Genomic DNA, 21,063 nt, shown 5'->3' with positions numbered 1-21,063 from the left:
TTGTACCATGTGTGAAAATTCTGGGATAAACCTGCAATAGAAATTGGTAAAGCCGATCATACTTTGAACCCCTTTTACAGAGCTTGGTGATGGCCATTTGAGGATGGCATCCACTTTTCTTGAGTCCATTCGGACTCCTTTGGGTGTCAGGATGAAACCTAGAAACTCGACTTCTGTGGTATGGAAAACACATTTCTCCAATTTAGCAAATAGTTTGTGTTGGCGCAGTTTTTCAAGTACTGCCCTGACGTGTTTTCTGTGATCAGATTCCGAAGAGGAGTACACCAGAATGTCATCGATATATACAACACAAACATTGAGGAGTTCCCGAAGGACATCATTCATGAAGTATTGGAAGGCAGTCGGCGCGTTACACAATCCGAAAGGCATCACCTGGTACTCGAATAATCCGTATTTAGTACGGAAGGCAGTTTTCCATTCGTCGCCTTCTTTAACTCGTACCAGATGATAAGCCCCCCTGAGATCTAACTTGGTGAATATGCAAGCGTCCTTCACCTGGTCAAGGTGTTCAGGGATCAGAGGCAGAGGATAACGTTTTTTAACCGTTATCTGGTGCAATGTGCGGTAATCGATACAAGTTCTAAGGTCGCCTTCTTTTTTTGGGCACAAATAACAAAGCCGAGGATGCCGGGGACTTTGACGGGCAAATAAAACCATTAGCTAGGTATTGATCCAAATATTGTCTCAAATGCAGGTTCTCAGGTTCGGTAAGGGCATAAATCCTGCTACAAGGGGGTTGTGCACCGGGCACCAGATCGATTTGACAATCGTACGATCTGTGAGGAGGTAACGTGTTGGCCTGTTCCTTTTGGAAGACGTCCTGAAAGTCTTGGTATTCCGGAGGTAGTTGCATGGAGGCAGAGGTTACAGATGCTAGATTAATCTTCAGGTTTTCTGGGTAGCAGGTTTGTGTACAATCCGGGAAGGTTATTCTCTTAGCTCGCCAATCAATTCGAGGATTATGTGTCTCTAACCAAGGGATTCCAAGAATAACCTGAAACTGTGGAGCCTTGATTACATCAAACACAACACCTTCCTGATGGCCGTCGGGACCAATAAGAGTCACCTCAGTAGTGGAATGTGTTACCGGTCCAGAGGCAATTTCAGTTCCATCGACTGTGGTGATGACATCTTTGCTGGTTTTAGGACGGAGAGGGAGGTTAATCCTAGAAACCAATTCACGATCCACATAGTTTCCAATAGCCCCACTATCGATGTATGCCTTTATTGCATGCAACCGCTTAGGCTGTTCTGGATCTACGAGAACCATTGGCACAATGAAATGCGAGGTCTGAGTTTTCAAGCTCGGCAAGCGGACCCCTACGCTTGTCGGGCGGAGTCGTTTCCCGAAACAGAGTCTTCATGGTTTTTATCAGCGGCTCCTACTGCCTTTCGGGGCGGTTTTGCCGGGCAATCTCGTAGAAAGTGTCCAGAATTCCCACAATAAAGACATAATTTTAACTGCCGCCTCCTTTCACGTTCCTTTTGAGTTAAGGGTCCTTTAACCCCTCCAATTTGCATAGGCTCAGAGACATCAACTCCCTTGGGATTAGCATGGGTCTTGACCAACACCCGGGTCTCAAACGTGGACCGATCTGCTTTTCTGTTTTGAAGTCTGTGATCCAATTGGACCACTAAGTCTATATACTCTGTGCATTCTTGGGGGGGATTTACAACTTGGGCCAAGACATCTTTAAGTTCTCCGCGTAGGCCTCGATAAAACAACGTGACTCTTTTATCCTCTGGCCATCCTGTTTCCACAATTAGTCTATTAAAGGTTGCTATATAGGATAGGAGGTCCTGATTGCCCTGTCGCAGGGATAGAAGTTCTTCATCCAGAGCCTGCCCCTGAGAGTGTCGAGCAAATAACCTTTCCATGCTTGCTTGAAACCCTTGAAAATCACGGAGAATCGGGTCATCTTGAGTAACCAGTGGAACTGACCAATCGGCAGCGCAGCCACTGAGATATGACAATACAAAGGCTACCTTAGTCTGATCATTAGGGAAGGCCCCATGTCTGCATAGGAAGTGCAAACGACACTGATTCATGAATACGGCGAATCGTTTGGGGTCCCCAGCAAAGCGTTCGGGTGGGGCCAGCGGCATGTTTCCGGGTAGATTAATCTGCACAGGGTTACTGGAAACCACAGGAGTGGGGTTCCCTCCAGAACCGGGTAGAGGAGTTTGCCCAGCTTGACCTTGCAAAAGCTGTCTGGCCAGGTCATCAGTTCTTTCCTTTGATATTATTAATTCCCTCATGAGGGCATTAGTCTCTTGACGAGCGGCATGTACTTCGGCCCGTAATTCCCCCAGTAATTGGGCCAACTGATAAGTCTCAGAACTTTCCATAGCGCCTGGGTGGGAATTTGTAGGAAGGCTTCGCGTTCTGTAACGCTCACCTGACTCCCACAGAGGCGCTGGCCAGGTTCACGCTGCTGTGACCTCTTCTAAGGTGATGCGCAGGGTTCGGAAGACGGACTGGCCCGGGCCCCCAAATCTGGCTTGTCTGGCTCGCAGAAGTATCCTTCTGTAGGCGAAAATAGGGGATTAACTGTCTGCGCGGTAATGCAATCGGCCTCCCACTTTCCCCTCTCACCCTCCTCGAAAACCTTCTGTGATTCCCCGTAGCGTCTCACCTTAGGGTCTGGAAGGACGAGCTCTCCATCCTGCTTCTGATGCAGGGGCGCGTTGGTATGCAGTTACTTCACTGGATTTTCGGATTGGTCAGAACCAAACTTGCTTGGCTTCCAGGTAAGTTTTTTGATAAGAGGTTCCCCTTGTGTCCATGCATTAATGTACTAATGCTAGTGTCTTTTTCCTCATAGGGGCCGGGGTACGGAATGCCGGGGAACAGGCACCGACCCGAGATGAGAGGTGAAATCCTTGTAGAAATCAGGTAAGTCTTAATGAGCGTTTTTTGGTCATGTCTTTTCATTCGCTCATTAACGCGATGTCTATTTTTCCCCTTAGGGACCGGGGTCCGGAAATGCCAGGATGCGGCGCGGACCCGAAATGAAGAGGGAATGAATCAACAGGTAAGTCTTAATATGGAGATTTAGCTTTCCTTATTCCCTTCTCTCTCTCACCTTTTGTTCTTGCCTTTTTCTCCCTAGGCGCTGGGGCGTGACTGCGAATCCGGATGATCGCTGCTGAACATGGAGGCGCCCTGTAAAGGTGAGTGGAATGTGGCGCTGCAGCGATCGACGCAATGAGCTTTTAAATAAGTCTTCCTTTTCAGGATTGTCGGCGAGATGTCTCCGGGATGCGGATTTAGCATGTAAGGACTTTTCCTTCTTCTGTTCTCTTCTTCTCTTCCTTTGCAGGTGATCCAGGATGCTGGCAGGCGTGGCAGAAGTCAGGATGCAGGAGCAGACACGGTGAGCGTCCAGCTGCTAGATGCAGAACAACGCGAAGCACGTGTGGCTGTTCGGGTGGGGTTTAAATAGCCTTGGAAGAAGTTCCAGGTATGTATCCTTCCTCCAATCAGGTATGTATCCTTGCCCGACCACGCCCGGATGGTAAATTAGTCCCACAGGTAAAGTAGTTCCTTTCAGGCTTCAAGGAGGCCGGGATCCTGCAGCATGCTCTGCATCAGGTAAGTGCACCCAAGCACTCCCATAATGAGCCTGGCACCTATGGCGCCAGGACTGATGTCTTTTATGAGCCTGGCGCCATAGGTGCCAGGACACTGTCCAAAGGGCCCCTATATGGGGTTGCTGGGTCTTTCCTTGGGAACTGGATGTCCGCTTTCGGGAAGCAGGGCTTGAACCGGCTCCCCGGGAGCGGGCATCATGACAGCACTCCCCCCAAGGCCCCTCCCAAGGTTGTTCCCTCCGGGGGTTTTGGTTTGTCTGGGAAGAGTCAGTGGAATTTCCTGACTAATCGAGGTGCATACACATGGTCGCTGGGTTCCCACGACCTCTCCTGAGGTCCGTACCCCTTCCAATCAATTAGTTAGAACAGTTTTGACCTAAACATTTTTGAGTCTAAAATGGTCTGCACTTCGAATTCGGGCTCCCCATCTATTAGAATAGGTTCTTGAGGTTTGAGTAGTCGGGTTCCGGGTACTACTGGTTTCAGAAGTGACACATGAAAAACAGGGTGAATTCGCATACTAGCTGGTAAATCAAGTTTAACAGCCACTGGGTTAATTATTGCCGTAATAGAATAAGGTCCCAGATATTTTGGGTTAAAAGTTCGAGGCCCTTTGAGTGGTAAATGTCTGGTAGCTAACCACACTTGATCCCCAATCTGATACTGAGGTGCTTCACTCCGATGTAGATCAGCATTCTCCTTGTATTTTCTCTTGGCTTGTTGTAAATGCGTAGTTGCCTCTTTGAAGGCTTGGGTAATTGTAGAATGCAGATGTTCTACTGCACGCTTTCCGAGGTTCTGAGGTGAGTCAAGGTTTGAGGTTCGAGGGTGATGCCCAAACAAAGTATAAAAAGGACTGTGGCCAGTTCCAGAGTGTACCGAATTATTATATGCGTATTCGGCTATCCAAAGAATGTCTTTCCAGTTGCTTTCAGATTGCTGTAACATACACCGTAAGTACTGCTCAGGGGTCTGATTTGTCCTCTCGGTCTGACCATCAGTCTGAGGGTGGTGTACTGGTCGATAATCTTACGTTGATCTGCACCATTTGACAACATTTGCGCCAGAAGTGGGAAATGAATTGACTTCCCCGGTCAGAGATTAGTATAGATGGGAATCCATGTAGCCGAAAAATATTTTCGAGGAATTCTTTGGCTAGGACAGAAGCTGAAGGTAAACCTTTCAAAGGAATAAAGTGGGCCATTTTGGAAAACAAATCCACAATTACCAGAATAGTATTGTACCCCGAACAAGGAGGCAGGTCCGTAATAAAATCCATTGATAGGGTGTGCCAGGGTGCTGGCGGTATGTCTAGAGGTTGAAGGAGACCGGCTGGTCTTTTCTTTTGACTTTTATTTTGGGCGCAAACACCACAGGACATCACAAAAGATTCAACATCTTTTCGCCAAGAGGGCCACCAAAATTGTCGTTTCACCTTTTCCTCTGTCTTGGCAATACCGGGGTGTCCCTCTATTAATGTATCATGATAACCGGAAATAACTAGTTCGTGTAATTCCTTATGTGGCAAGAATAGGCGTCCTTGGAAATAAGGTAAACCATTATCTATGGTAAAGTCTGATCACTTTTGTATCCAATCCTGTAAGGTTGTAGGGTCCAGGAGTTGTTTCATTCTGGCTTGAATGTCTTCAAGCATCTGTAACGAAGTAATGCCTGGAATCCTCTGTTCGGGAATTATTGGTACTGGTTCTGAGTTTGTATCAGCTTCTCCCATTCCAATTCGGGATAAGGCGCCTGCTTTGCCATTCTTGCAGCCAGGTCGATAGGTAATCACGAAATCAAATTCAGCGAAAAACAAAGCCCATCGGAGCTGCCGTGATGACTGAGCCTTGGCGGTTTTCAAATACTGTAAATTCAGGTGATCAGTGATCACTGTGATGGTATGTCGAGCGCCAAGCAGATAATGCCGCCAGGCTTTAAAAGCGGACTTAATGGCTAACAGTTCTTTGTCAGTGATTGCATAATTAACCTCGGGTGCCGAGAATTTTCTGGACCAAAATGCTACGGGATGCAGTTGGTTGGTTTCGGGATCTCTTTGGGACAGGACAGCTTCCATGGCTAGGCTGGATTCGTCATTCTCGACGACATAAGGGAGATCTGGACGCGGGTGTTTCAATATAGGTGCGGAGGTAAACTTAGCTTTTAATTCCTGAATAATTCCGGGATAAACCTGTGATAGAAATTTGCAAAGCCGAGCATACTTTGAACCCCTTTTACAGAGCTTGGTGATGGCCATTTGAGGATGGCATCCACTTTTCTTGAGTCCATTCGGACTCCTTTGGGTGTCAGGATGAAACCTAGAAACTCGACTTCTGTGGTATGGAAAACACATTTCTCCAATTTAGCAAATAGTTTGTGTTGGCGCAGTTTTTCAAGTACTGCCCTGATGTGTTTTCTGTGATCAGATTCCGAAGAGGAGTACACCAGAATGTCATCGATATATACGACAACACAAACATCGATGAGTTCCCGAAGTACATCATTCATGAAGTATTGGAAGGCAGCCGGCGCGTTACACAATCCGAAAGGCATCACCTGGTACTCAAATAATCCGTATTTAGTATGGAAGGCAGTTTTCCATTCGTCGCCTTCTTTAACTCGTACCAGATGATAAACCCCCCGGAGATCTAACTTGGTGTATATGCAAGCATCCTTCACCTGGTCAAGGAGTTCAGGGATCACAGGCAGAGGATAACGGTTTTTAACCGTTATCTGGTGCAATGTGCGGTAATCGATACAAGTTCTAAGGTCACCTTCTTTTTTTGGGCACAAAGAACAAAGCCGAGGATGCCGGGGACTTTGACGGGCGAATAAAACCATTAGCTAGGTATTGATCCAAATATTGTCTCAAATGCAGGTTCTCAGGTTCGGTAAGGGCATAAATCCTGCTACAAGGGGGTTGTGCACCGGGCACCAGATCGATTTGGCAATCGTACGATCTGTGAGGAGGTAACGTGTTGGCCTGTTCCTTTTGAAAGACGTCCTGAAAGTCTTGGTATTCCGGAGGTAGTTGCATGGAGACAGAGGTTACAGATGCTAGATTAATCTTCAGGTTTTCTGGGTAGCAGGTTTGTGTACAATCTGGGAAGGTTATTCTCTTAGCTCGCCAATCAATTCGAGGATTATGTGTCTCTAACCAAGGGATTCCAAGAATAACCTGAAACTGTGGAGCCTTGATTACATCAAACACAACACCTTCCCGATGGCCGTCGGGACCAATAAGAGTCACCTCAGTAGTGGAATGTGTTACCGGTCCAGAGGCAATTTCAGTTCCATCGACTGTGGTGATGACATCTTTGCTGGTTTTAGGACGGAGAGGGAGGTTAATCCTAGAAACCAATTCACGATCCACATAGTTTCCAATAGCCCCACTATCGATGTATGCCTTTATTGCATGCAACCGCTTAGGCTGTTCTGGATCTACGAGAACCATTGGCACAATGAAATGCGAGGTCTGAGTTTTCAAGCTCGGCAAGCGGACCCCTACGCTTGTCGGGCGGAGTCGTTTCCCGAAACAGAGTCTTCATGGTTTTTATCAGCGGCTCCTACTGCCTTTCGGGGCGGTTTTGCCGGGCAATCTCGTAGAAAGTGTCCAGAATTCCCACAATAAAGACATAATTTTAACTGCCGCCTCCTTTCACGTTCCTTTTGAGTTAAGGGTCCTTTAACCCCTCCAATTTGCATAGGCTCAGAGACATCAACTCCCTTGGGATTAGCATGGGTCTTGACCAACACCCGGGTCTCAAACCTGGACCGATCTGCTTTTCTGTTTTGAAGTCTGTGATCCAATTGGACCACTAAGTCTATATACTCTGTGCATTCTTGGGGGGGATTTACAACTTGAGCCAAGACATCTTTAAGTTCTCCGCGTAGGCCTCGATAAAACAACGTGACTCTTTTATCCTCTGGCCATCCTGTTTCCACAATTAGTCTATATAGGATAGGAGGTCCTGATTGCCCTGTCGCAGGGATAGAAGTTCGTCATCCAGAGCCTGCCCCTGAGAGTGTCGAGCAAATAACCTTTCCATGCTTGCTTGAAACCCTTGAAAATCACGGAGAATCGGGTCATCTTGAGTAACCAGTGGAACTGACCAATCGGCAGCGCAGCCACTGAGATATGAGAATACCAAGGCTACCTTAGTCTGATCATTAAGGAAGGCCCCAGGTCTGCATAGGAAGTGCAAACGACACTGATTCATGAATACGGCGAATCGTTTGGGGTCCCCAGCAAAACGTTCGGGTGGGGCCAGCGGCATGTTTCCGGGTAGATTAATCTGCACAGGTTTACTGGAAACCACAGGAGCGGGGTTCCCTCCAGAACCGGGTAGAGGAGTTTGCCCAGCTTGACCTTGCAAAAGCTGTCTGGCCAGGTCATCAGTTCTTTCCTTTGATATTATTAATTCCCTCCTGAGGGCATTAGTCTCTTGACGAGCGGCATGTACTTCGGCCCGTAATTCCCCCAGTAATTGGGCCAACTGATAAGTCTCAGAACTTTCCATAGCGCCTGGGTGGGAATTTGTAGGAAGGCTTTGCGTTCTGTAACGCTCACCTGACTCCCACAGAGGTGCTGGCCAGGTTCACGCTGCTGTGACCTCTTCTAAGGTGATGCGCAGGGTTTGGAAGACGGAATGGACCGGGCCCCCAAATCTGGCTTGTCTGGCTCGCAGAAGTATCCTTCTGTAGGCGAAAATAGGGGATTAACTGTCTGCGGGGTAATGCAATGGGCCTCCCACTTTCCCCTCTCACCCTCCTCGAAACCCTTCTGTGATTCCCCGTAGCGTCTCACCTTAGGGTCTGGAAGGACGAGCTCTCCATCCCGCTTCTGATGCAGGGGCGCATTGGTATCCAGTTACTTCACTGGATTTTCGGATTGGTCAGAACCAAACTTGCTTGGCTTCCAGGTAAGTTTTTTGATAAGAGGTTCCCCTTGTGTCCATTCATTAATGTACTAATGCTAGTGTCTTTTTCCCCATAGGGGCCGGGGAACAGGCACCGACCCGAGATGAGAGGTGAAATCCTTGTAGAAATCAGGTAAGTCTAAATGAGCGTTTTTTGGTAATGTCTTTTCATTCGCTCATTAACGCGATGTCTTTTTTTCCACTTAGGGACCGGGGTCCGGAAATGCCAGGATGCGGAGCGGACCCGAAATGAAGAGGGAATGAATCAACAGGTAAGTCTTAATATGGAGATTTAGCTTTCCTTATTCCCTTCTCTCTCTCACCTTTTGTTCTTGCCTTTTTCTCCCTAGGCGCTGGGGCGTGACTGCGAATCCGGATGATCGCTGCTGAACATGGAGGCGCCCTGTAAAGGTGAGTGGAATGTGGCGCTGCAGCGATCGACGCAATGAGCTTTTAAATAAGTCTTCCTTTTCAGGATTGTCGGCGAGATGTCTCCGGGATGCGGATTTAGCATGTAAGGACTTTTCCTTCTTCTGTTCTCTTCTTCTCTTCCTTTGCAGGTGATCCAGGATGCTGGCAGGCGTGGCAGAAGTCAGGATGCAGGAGCAGACACGGTGAGCGTCCAGCTGCTAGATGCAGAACAACGCGAAGCACGTGTGGCTGTTCGGGTGGGGTTTAAATAGCCTTGGAAGAAGTTCCAGGTATGTATCCTTCCTCCAATCAGGTATGTATCCTTCCCTGACCACGCACGGATGGTAAATTAGTCCCACAGGTAAAGTAGTTCCTTTCAGGCTTCAAGGAGGCCGGGATCCTGCAGCATGCTCTGCATCAGGTAAGTGCACCCAAGCACTCCCATAATGAGCCTGGCGCCTATGGCGCCAGGACTGATGTCTTTTATGAGCCTGGCGCCATAGGTGCCAGGACACTGTCCAAAGGGCCCCTATATGGGGTTGCTGGGTCTTTGCTTGGGGACTGGATGTCTGCTTTCGGGAAGCAGGGCTTGAACCGGCTCCCCGGGAGCGGGCATCATGACAGCACTCCCCCCCAAGGCCCCTCCCAAGGTTGTTCCCTCCGGGGGTTTTGGTTTGTCTGGGAAGAGTCAGTGGAATTTCCTGACTAATCGAGGTGCATGCACATGGTCGCTGGGTTCCCACGACCTCTCCTGAGGTCCGTACCCCTTCCAATCAATTAGGTAGAACAGTTTTGACCCAAACATTTTTGAGTCTAAAATGGTCTTCACTTCAAATTCGGGCTCCCCATCTATTAGAATAGGTTCTTGAGGTTTGAGTAGTCGGGTTCCGGGTACTACTGGTTTCAGAAGTGACACATGAAAAACAGGGTGAATTCGCATACTAGCTGGTAAATCAAGTTTAACAGCCACTGGGTTAATTATTGCCGTAATAGAATAAGGTCCCAGATATTTTGGGTTAAAAGTTTGAGGCCCTTTGAGTGGTAAATGTCTGGTAGCTAACCACACTTGATCCCCAATCTGATACTGAGGTGCTTCACTCCGATGTAGATCAGCATTCTCCTTGTATTTTCTCTTGGCTTGTTGTAAATGCGTAGTTGCCTCTTTGAAGGCTTGGGTGATTATAGAATGCAGATGTTCTACTGCACGCTTTCCGAGGTTCTGAGGTGAGTCAAGGTTTGAGGTTCGAGGGTGATGCCCAAACAAAGTATAAAAAGGACTGTGGCCAGTTCCAGAGTGTACCGAATTATTATATGCGTATTCGGCTATCCAAAGAATGTCTTTCCAGTTGCTTTCAGATTGCTGTAACATACACCGTAAGTACTGCTCAGGGGTCTGATTTGTCCTCTCGGTCTGACCATCAGTCTGAGGGTGGTCTACTGGTCGATAATCTTACGTTGATCTGCACCATTTGACAACATTTGCGCCAGAAGTGGGAAATGAATTGGCTTCCCCGGTCAGAGATTAGTATAGATGGGAATCCATGTAGCCGAACAATATTTTCGAGGAATTCTTTGGCTAGGACAGAAGCTGAAGGTAAACCTTTCAAAGGAATAAAGTGGGCCATTTTGGAAAACAAATCCACAATTACCAGAATAGTATTGTACCCCGAACAAGGAGGCAGGTCCGTAATAAAATCCATTGATAGGGTGTGCCAGGGTGCTGGCGGTACGTCTAGAGGTTGAAGGAGACCGGCTGGTCTTTTCTTTTGACTTTTATTTTGGGCGCAAACACCACAGGACATCACAAAAGATTCAACATCTTTTCGCCAAGAGGGCCACCAAAATTGTCGTTTCACCTTTTCCTCTGTCTTGGCAATACCGGGGTGTCCCTCTATTAATGTATCATGATAACCGGAAATAACTAGTTCGTGTAATTCCTTATGTGGCAGGAATAGGCGTCCTTGGAAATAAGGTAAACCATTATCTATGGTAAAGTCTGATCACTTTTGTATCCAATCCTATAAGGTTGTAGGGTCCAGGAGTTATTTCATTCTGGCTTCAATGTCTTTAAGCATCTGTAACGAAGTAATGCCTGGAATCCTCTGTTCGGGAATTATTGGTACTGGTTCTGAGTTTGTATCAGCTTCTCCCATTCCAATTCGGGATAAGGCGTCTGCTTTGCCATTCTTGCAGCCAGGTCGATAGGTAATCACAAAATCAAATTCAGCGAAAAACAAAGCCCATCGGAGCTGCCGTGATGACTGAGCCTTGGCGGTTTTCAAATACTGTAAATTCTGGTGATCAGTGATCACTGTGATGATATGTCGAGCGCCAAGCAGATAATGCCGCCAGGCTTTAAAAGCAGACTTAATGGCTAACAGTTCTTTGTCAGTGATTGCATAATTAACCTCGGGTGCCGAGAATTTTCTGGACCAAAATGCTACGGGATGCAGTTGGTTGGTTTCGGGATTTCTTTGGGACAGGACGGCTTCCATGGCTAGGCTGGATGCGTCAATCTCGACGACATAAGGGACATCTGGACGCGGGTGTTTCAATATAGGTGCGGAGGTAAACTTAGCTTTTAATTCCTGAATAATTCCGGGATAAACCTGCGATAGAAATTGGCAAAGCCGAGCATACTTTGAACCCCTTTTACAGAGCTTGGTGATGGCCATTTGAGGATGGCATCCACTTTTCTTGAGTCCATTCGGGCTCCTTTGGGTGTCAGGATGAAACCTAGAAACTCGACTTCTGTGGTATGGAAAACACATTTCTCCAATTTAGCAAATAGTTTGTGTTGGCGCAGTTTTTCAAGTACTGCCCTGATGTGTTTTCTGTGATCAGATTCCGAAGAGGAGTACACCAGAATGTCATCGATATATACGACAACACAAACATCGATGAGTTCCCGAAGGACATCATTCATGAAGTATTGGAAGGCAGCCGGCGCGTTACACAATCCGAAAGGCATCACCTGGTACTCGAATAATCCGTATTTAGTACGGAAGGCAGTTTTCCATTCGTCGCCTTCTTTAACTCGTACCAGATGATAAGCCCCCCGGAGATCTAACTTGGTGTATATGCAAGCATCCTTCACCTGGTCAAGGAGTTCAGGGATCACAGGCAGAGGATAACGGTTTTTAACCGTTATCTGGTGCAATGTGCGGTAATCGATACAAGTTCTAAGGTCGCCTTCTTTTTTTGGGCACAAAGAACAAAGCCGAGGATTCCGGGGACTTTGACGGGCGAATAAAACCATTAGCTAGGTATTGATCCAAATATTGTCTCAAATGCAGGTTCTCAGGTTCGGTAAGGGCATAAATCCTGCTACAAGGGGGTTGTGCACCGGGCACCAGATCTATTTGGCAATCGTACGATCTGTGAGGAGGTAACGTGTTGGCCTGTTCCTTTTGGAAGACGTCCTGAAAGTCTTGGTATTCCGGAGGTAGTTGCATGGAGGCAGAGGTTACAGATGCTAGATTAATCTTCAGGTTTTCTGGGTAGCAGGTTTGTGTACAATCCGGGAAGGTTATTCTCTTAGCTCGCCAATCAATTCGAGGATTATGTGTCTCTAACCAAGGGATTCCAAGAATAACCTGAAACTGTGGAGCCTTGATTACATCAAACACAACACCTTCCCGATGGCCGTCGGGACCAATAAGAGTCACCTCAGTAGTGGAATGTGTTACCGGTCCAGAGGCAATTTCAGTTCCATCGACTGTGGTGATGACATCTTTGCTGGTTTTAGGACGGAGAGGGAGGTTAATCCTAGAGACCAATTCACGATCCACATAGTTTCCAATAGCCCCACTATCGATGTATGCCTTTATTGCATGCAACCGCTTAGGCTGTTCTGGATCTACGAGAACCATTGGCACAATGAAATGCGAGGTCTGAGTTTTCAAGCTCGGCAAGCGGACCCCTACGCTTGTCGGGCGGAGTCGTTTCCCGAAACAGAGTGTTCATGGTTTTTATCAGCGGCTCCTACTGCCTTTCGGGGCGGTTTTGCCGGGCAATCTCGTAGAAAGTGTCCAGAATTCCCACAATAAAGACATATTTTAACTGCCGCCTCCTTTCACGTTCCTTTTGAGTTAAGGGTCCTTTAACCCCTCCAATTTGCATAGGCTCAGAGACATCAACTCCCTTGGGATTAGCATGGGTCTTGACCAACACCCGGGTCTCAAACCTGGACCGATCTGCTTTTCTGTTTTGAAGTCTGTGATCCAATTGGACCACTAAGTCTATATACTCTGTGCATTCTTGGGGGGGATTTACAACTTGGGCCAAGACATCTTTAAGTTCTCCGCGTAGGCCTCGATAAAACAACGTGACTCTTTTATCCTCTGGCCATCCTGTTTCCACAATTAGTCTATTAAAGGTTGCTATATAGGATAGGAGGTCCTGATTGCCCTGTCGCAGGGATAGAAGTTCGTCATCCAGAGCCTGCCCCTGAGAGTGTCGAGCAAATAACCTTTCCATGCTTGCTTGAAACCCTTGAAAATCACGGAGAATCGGGTCATCTTGAGTAATCAGTGGAACTGACCAATCGGCAGCGCAGCCACTGAGATATGACAATACAAAGGCTACCTTAGTCTGATCATTAGGGAAGGCCCCAGGTCTGCATAGGAAGTGCAAACGACACTGATTCATGAATACGGCGAATCGTTTGGGGTCCCCAGCAAAGCGTTCGGGTGGGGCCAGCGGCATGTTTCCGGGTAGATTAATCTGCACAGGGTTACTGGAAACCACATGAGCGGGGTTCCATCCAGAACCGGGTAGAGGAGTTTGCCCAGCTTGACCTTGCAAAAGCTGTGTGGCCAGGTCATCAGTTCTTTCCTTTGATATTATTAATTCCCTCCTGAGGTCATTAGTCTCTTGACGAGCGGCATGTACTTCGGCCCGTAATTCCCCCAGTAATTGGGCCAACTGATAAGTCTCAGAACTTTCCATAGCGCCTGGGTGGGAATTTGTAGGAAGGCTTCGCGTTCTGTAACGCTCACCTGACTTCCACAGAGGCGCTGGCCAGGTTCACGCTGCTGTAACCTCTTCTAAGGTGATGCGCAGGGTTCGGAAGACGGACTGGACCGGGCCCCCAAATCTGGCTTGCCTGGCTCGCAGAAGTATCCTTCTGTAGGCGAAAATAGGGGATTAACTGTCTGCGGGGTAATGCAATCGGCCTCCCACTTTCCCCTCTCACCCTCCTCGAAACCCTTCTGTGATTCCCTGTAGCGTCTCACCTTAGGGTCTGGAAGGACGAGCTCTCCATCCTGCTTCTGATGCAGGGGCACGTTGGTATCCAGTTACTTCACTGGATTTTCGGATTGGTCAGAACCAAACTTGCTTGGCTTCCAGTTAAGTTTTTTGATAAGAGGTTCCCCTTGTGTCCATGCATTAATGTACTAATGCTAGTGTCTTTTTCCCCATAGAGGCCGGGGTACTGAATGCCAGGGAACAGGCACCGACCCGAGATGAGAGGTGAAATCCTTGTAGAAATCAGGTAAGTCTTAATGAGTGTTTTTTGGTCATGTCTTTTCATTCGCTCATTAACGCGATGTCTTTTTTTCCCCTTAGGGGCCGGGGTCTGGAAATGCCAGGATGCGGCGCGGACCCGAAATGAAGAGGGAATGAATCAACAGGTAAGTCTTAATATGGAGATTTAGCTTTCCTTATTCCCTTCTCTATCTCACCTTTTGTTCTTGCCTTTTTCTCCCTAGGCGCTGGGGCGTGACTGCGAATCCGGATGATCGCTGCTGAACTTGGAGGCGCCCTGTAAAGGTGAGTGGAATGCGGCGCTGCAGCAATCGACGCGATGAGCTTTTAAATAAAAGTCTTCCTTTTCAGGATTGTCGGCGAGATGTCTCCGGGATGCGGATTTAGCAGGTAAGGACTTTTCCTTCTTTTGTTCTCTTCTTCTCTTCCTTTGCAGGTGATCCAGGATGCTGGCAGGCGTGGCAGAAGTCAGGATGCAGGAGCAGACACGGTGAGCGTCCAGCTGCTAGATGCAGAACAACGCGAAGCACGTGTGGCTGTTGGGGTGGGGTTTAAATAGCCTTGGAAGAAGTTCCAGGTATGTATCCTTCCTCCAATCAGGTATGTATCCCTCCCCGACCACGCCCGGATGGTAAATTAGTCCCACAGGTAAAGTAGTTCCTTTCAGGCCTCAAGGAGGCCGGGATCCTGCAGCATGGTCTGCATCAGGTAAGTGCACCCAAGCACTCCCATAATGTGCCTGGCGCCTATAGCGCCAGGACTGATGACTTTTATGAGCCCGGCGCCATAGGCGCCAGGACACTGTCCAAATCGCCCCTATATGGGGTTGCTGGGTCTTTCCTTGGGGACTGGATGTCCGCTTTCGTGGACGCAGGGCTTGAACCGGCTCCCCGGGAGCTGGCATCATGACAGAGCCCTACCAGTGATGATATTGCTCGGATTCTGTGTTATCATGATAGTAATCTCTCAGTGTCAGAAAACTGTGAAAAAAGCAATAGGGATGAAGATCATGATTGATGTCGAACCAGGGTGGAAGCCCAAAGACCTGATTGATGAAGAAATAAGAGAGTTTGTGAAAGCCAGCATCCATGCACCAGAAGGAACAAAGTTTTGATATCCCAGGAAGCCTAGAATTTACATGGGAAGATGGATCTATTGCAGCCCAAATGGACAGTGTCAACTAATGACGTGGAACAAAGATGAACACGTAAGAACAGCAGGAATTCTAAAATGAGTCATAAAAATAGGGACCCCAAAGAGACATTTCTTTACACCGTCATGTATAGACCCAGAAGATGAAGAAAAAATTGACCCAGAAGATGGAGTGAAAGTGAATACAGAGGATCCAAAGAAGATGGATACAAAGAAAGAAATTAAAGTGTTTGATGAATCGCCCAGAGGGGGGAGTGTAGCGGAGGTCCCAAGCACAGCCTGCACTCCAGCCATCCATTTTGAAGTACCAGGAACGTTCACGCCGAAGTATGTGATGTACGAGGGGCAAATAAACCAGCAGAGAGCCGCAGTGGGGCTCTGTCCAGTACCAATTAGAAGAACCGCACCCATTGAGGTACCTACAAGAAAACCTGGACAGTAAGGTATCCATTGAGAAAACCGTATCAACAAATGAAACGGAATGAAGATCGTCTGAGTACAGTCCCTGAAGAAGCCAAAAAGGTCTTAATGGAAGACGAATGGTGACGTCACAAGAACCCGGACTGACTCACATATAGAAGATATGACGAATGATGAAAAGAGATGAAGCACCATGGATAAGGGCTATCGTGAAACAAAAATGAAAGGACGATGTCAAATGTAAGAAACTTATGCCATGAGCATGACAAAGATATTCAGCTAGTTTACGCATGTACATATGCTTGGAACCGCAAGAAAGCTAAGAAAATCGTGTGGCTTGCTATGCTTAATAGTAAGATATATTACAGCAAGCACCACCTATACATACCTACTTCAATAGAAGCACTTTATATAAGTATACTTCTACTATGCACAAGGCAGAATCAACCAAAGGGTACTGGAGGCCGCATGAGGAGAGTTTCACAGTTAACAAATCAAGAATAAAAGGCAGAAGGGAAACCCAGACAGAGACAAATCGTGCCAAAAAGCCAAGGTCGTGTCAGCTAAAATGGATGTACTGTAGCTACAATTAATGAAGCAAAGAACAGAATATCCTGCTCAGGAAGGTCAAAATAAGAAGTCGAAGGCAGGTGGTGGGTAAAACGAAAATCAAATACACGAATTACATGAAAAATGAGGCAATTTCACAGTGTCCGAATCACGTGACAAGCCGAGCAAGAAGAAGGGGGACTTTCACCCCTACGTATGGCAGTGGGCCATGCAAAGATATCAGAATTTTTCTAGACAAGAGATGTAGTCTCGCGGCCAACCACAGTGAAATAATTAAGACATGACCACTGAAGTGATGATTGATTGTAGCAATAATTGGAGGAAGGCCAGGGGAGCTGACAAGCACCCTGCACCTGGCCGATCATTCTGCATGCTGCTAGGCAAAGTGGAAAGGTATGAGTGGGGTTGGTGCCAACCCAATCATAGTGGACCAAGTAATCTAGGGTCCTATAGTTAGTAGAACCAATTGGACGTCATACTTTTAGTGATGTCTACAGTAGCCATTTTAAGGTAGGGCTTAGATGCCCCACCTGACGATGTTTACCCAATCCCCTAACTCCGTTACCATATACAGATATAGCACCTATACTAAAGTTACCTTCCTAAAACCAACAGAATTGCATAGAACATTTTAAGCATTTTACGTCAGTGATGACGAGTTTTTAGTATAAATGATGTGTTTTTTTATGAAGTTCGGAAAGAGTTGTGAAGCGAGAAGGAAGATCAAGCAACCACTGATATTCATGAAACTCCCTGTTTTTTGTACTTGTCATTAAACGAACTCCCTTTGCCAAACTATTGAGTTGTTATTTTTGATTTAATACCGAGTACGAATCTGTATCCCCATCCATCTCACGGGTGCTGCTATTCCATCTTAAAGTGCCATTGGGCAACCCCCAGCTTTATGGGCCGGTTGGGGTCCTAGTGAACAACTCTGTGGGGGATAACTGGGGATCCTTATGTGTCATCCTCGTTTGATTCCATGCCCACTCTGTCCCAGACATCTGTAGGTGGAGAATCAAAATCAAATGAAGATTACCTGAATTAAAAAAATAAATAAAAAAAATAAAAGTCAAATGAAGATTACCTGAATTCAAAGTGAGAGGTGCCAGAATATTTTTCTTGCTTCACTGTTACGAATAGGGTACATCTCTGGGACGCAGGTAGTCAGTCACCAGCACTCCTGAGAGACAGTACTCGACACATGGTATGGATAGTGCCACAAACTGAACCATCTCAGGAACCGGGCCTGGAGTACATTTCGTTTTAATAACTTTAAATTAACAACAGGAAATGCTGAAGAGCTCCAAGGTAAAAACACTATCTATATTCATAGAGGACTGTAACGGCCGCACTGAAACTGTACATCTGAAAATACCAAGGTCCCAAATTTGTCAAAAATATATTTCTACTGACTGGAGAACATGACCAGTGTTACAGAAATACCTTTTAAAATGACAAAAGTCAAGTAGTAGGATGTTGTCAAGTGTTCTGAATGATGCACTTATGCAGCTTCTCTACTGCACATCAAGTGAAGAAAATGAATCCTTATTTTATTCAAAGCCTTTCTAATGTAACATTGTAATTCTTTGCACAAACACTGTTGGACTATTCTACAACGTTTATAAAAACATGGTGTGTTGTGCTGAATACAAGTTAACCAGAGTTTCTACTCAGAGCAAATTAACCCTCACCTTTAGGAGTATTTTCCAGGGGACTTTGGCTGGAGATTTGCATGTGTTGGCCTAAAGTTGTGGATTTTTATTGCTGAGCTGCAAAAGCAAATTCTTCCATTAAAAGTGGCAGGTTTTGAACTCTGCATAGCAATAACGCTAGGCATTGGTTAGGCTTATACAGGAGAACAAAGCAGGCTTGCCATTTAAAATCAATCTTTCAATTAACCTATTATATACACTAGTTTACAGGAGTCTTGTGCTGAAACACGAGAAGTTGTCCTTAGTGCAAATGCAAGGCATGATTCTAATACTACATTATACATGGAAAGAAATGCTGCTCATAACTCTGAATCCATACAAATTACAATCATTGGGCTGAGTGTGTTTCAAACTGAGTGTTTCTTCTTTAATCTGATACCAAATTCATATACCCAGATGTGCCTCATTGAAGTATAGAAACGAAATCCATATCAAAAGTATAATGTTATTGGGCATTTGTATAGCGCCTTTTACCATTGGTATGATCTCAACGTGCTGTGGGTTGAACGCCCTCGAGGTCAGTGGAGAAAGTAGGGTAGTAAGTAGCTCGTGTGTGCACTCTGTATGTGTGCAGCTAGGCCGAATTGTTTGTGGTCGGTAGCTGCATTCTAATGCTAGAAGTAGTGTGCAGGTTGTGTTAGACCAGTAGTATGTGCGCTTTACTTAGACGTACAAAGTAACACTTTTCGGTAACAGCTTTTTTGTACAAGGAAGTAAACAATATTCCTCTGTGAACACGACCTTTATATGAAAAGAGATCCACCATAACCAAATGAGATGAATGTTTATTTTCTGTCCAGGATATATATATATATATATTTTTTAATTGCGCATTACTTACATGGAAAGAGGAAAAACTTTCCAGAAACTGACGTTATATTAAGAATCTAACAACATGCGTTTGTGAATACAGATTTTTAAAATAGACACATACTTAACTTTAGCTAAATACAGGACATGACCAGCTTTTTTGTGTTTGCATGATATCTACCAAGTAAACAAATTCAACACATGGTTTTGCCTGTTTTTCACACAGGTGGGATTGAGCCCATGACTTGGTATCCCCTAGCATTTTCGTTACATTCACGGAAGTGAGCAAGGGTAAGAGTCTACACTATGATCCTAATACCGCATTCTTCATATCTCTCAATCACCTATATATGGTCTAATTATTCTTTCTCTGGGACATCTTGACTGCATGATTTAAATTTTAGCCAAAAACGTTTTGTCAACCCACGTCTCCGGTTCCCCTCTCTTTTTCCACATCCCTCTCTAACCTTGATCTAAGCACAGGCCAACTAATTACCTAATTACTGAGTTCCACCTATACCCACACTAGTTTCCAATATTTAGAGCACTCTATATTAATCTAGTAATGACATGACAAATAATCTATGTATGATTTTTTCGTGAGTGACTTATCATGTCCTATGCTTTTCTGTTTTCTCTTTTTATTTTTTGTTTATGTTATGTGTATATCTAGCCTGGATTTGAGAAAGGCAAGTTGTTTGCCGAAACACGTGTCATCCACCAAGGCTACCCCTAAAAAATCTTCAATTAAAGAAATTTCAAAAACCTTCTCAAGACTTTTCTCTTCTTTTATGAGAATTCTGCAGCGCATCAACAAGTGTAAGCTCACCCAATTAGTGTTACTTTCAACAACTGAGTTGAGGGCCTCTATGTCTCCGTAGAAGTTTACTCGGATGCGACCATTGAACTAAATATTTATCTTCTAAAATTAAATGTTCAAAGTTCAAAGTAGGTTGCGAGGTATTACCACGAAAGGTGTCAACCAAAAAGTCCCTCACCAGTAGCCTATCCTTTTTACAGACACCATATACCACGCAGACCCCCCTCATCTTGCAACTAAAATGGCAGAATACCTGGAAAACCTGGAACAAGAAGCTAACAACCTATTTTCCCCACGGGGCAGCAATACACATGCCTTTACCTCAACCACACCCAAACGGGAGCACTTGAGGTACAAATGTATTAAATTGGAAACTTCTCACCGAGAAATAGACAAACATTGGGAGATAATCTCGCTCAAGAACTACTTGACCAAAGAACAGATACCCAGGGGATTACGTATTCTGATTTTTCCAGATTTCAATAAGGATGAAGACAAGGACCTAGCAGGAAATTGGGAAAGCAACCTGAATCATTGTTCCAAACAAATGTTACAAATGCTTATAGAACATTCCGAAAGGGAACATAAAAGAACCACAGAACAAATTGAACTTTTCAAAAAAGAAATCAAAGAGGCAAAAGCCCTTGAAGTTACCAAGGAGAAAAATGTCTTAAAAATGTACGAAATCCTGAAAGAATACCAGGATGATTTTAAACTTAGAAAACTGAGAAAATTCTACAGGGACGACTGTGATTACAATGAAGACAGAGTATATACTTTTTAGAAAAAATATAATAAAATTACCAAACCAGTATCCAGTCAGACAACTCCCAATACATCCTCAGCCAGTTCGGAAGCTGAAGACGAACCTGACTTCAATACAGAAACCACACAAGAAACTACAAAGAAAACAGGTCACGCATTTCTGTACCAAATCAGACGCTATAAGAAAGGCAACAGGATCGCACCTTTGAAACAAGCCCGTTTTCAAGTCACTAAAGCAGTGGATACATCACAACTCCCTGTCAGAAGAGAGGGAGAAGAGGAACTGGAGGACTCAGACAATCCAGAAAATCTACACGCATATCGACGCTTAGCCAGGGTTGCAGTACGAGAGGCAGCCAAGAAACCAAAATAGACAATC

General features: G+C 45.8%; 1 long non-coding RNA gene across 1 annotated transcript in view; it reads left to right on the top strand.

Annotated features, from left to right (window-relative positions):
• LOC138481717 (uncharacterized) overlaps positions 1–19,916 on the top strand; it is a 57,780-nt gene extending 37,864 nt beyond the window's left edge. The window contains exons 2-3 of the long non-coding RNA XR_011274352.1: positions 19,326–19,390; positions 19,773–19,916. This is a non-coding gene — a long non-coding RNA (uncharacterized lncRNA). The remainder of the gene's footprint in view (positions 1–19,325; positions 19,391–19,772) is intronic.
• Positions 19,917–21,063: the final 1,147 nt, after the last annotated feature.

This window comes from Ambystoma mexicanum, chromosome 5p (genome assembly GCF_040938575.1).
Source record: "Ambystoma mexicanum isolate Mex_15411 chromosome 5p, UKY_AmexF1_1, whole genome shotgun sequence".
Classification (NCBI taxonomy): Eukaryota; Metazoa; Chordata; class Amphibia; order Caudata; family Ambystomatidae; genus Ambystoma; species Ambystoma mexicanum.
The sequence above is the reverse complement of the archived record's forward strand: the minus strand, read 5'-3'. Positions and strand labels throughout refer to the sequence as shown.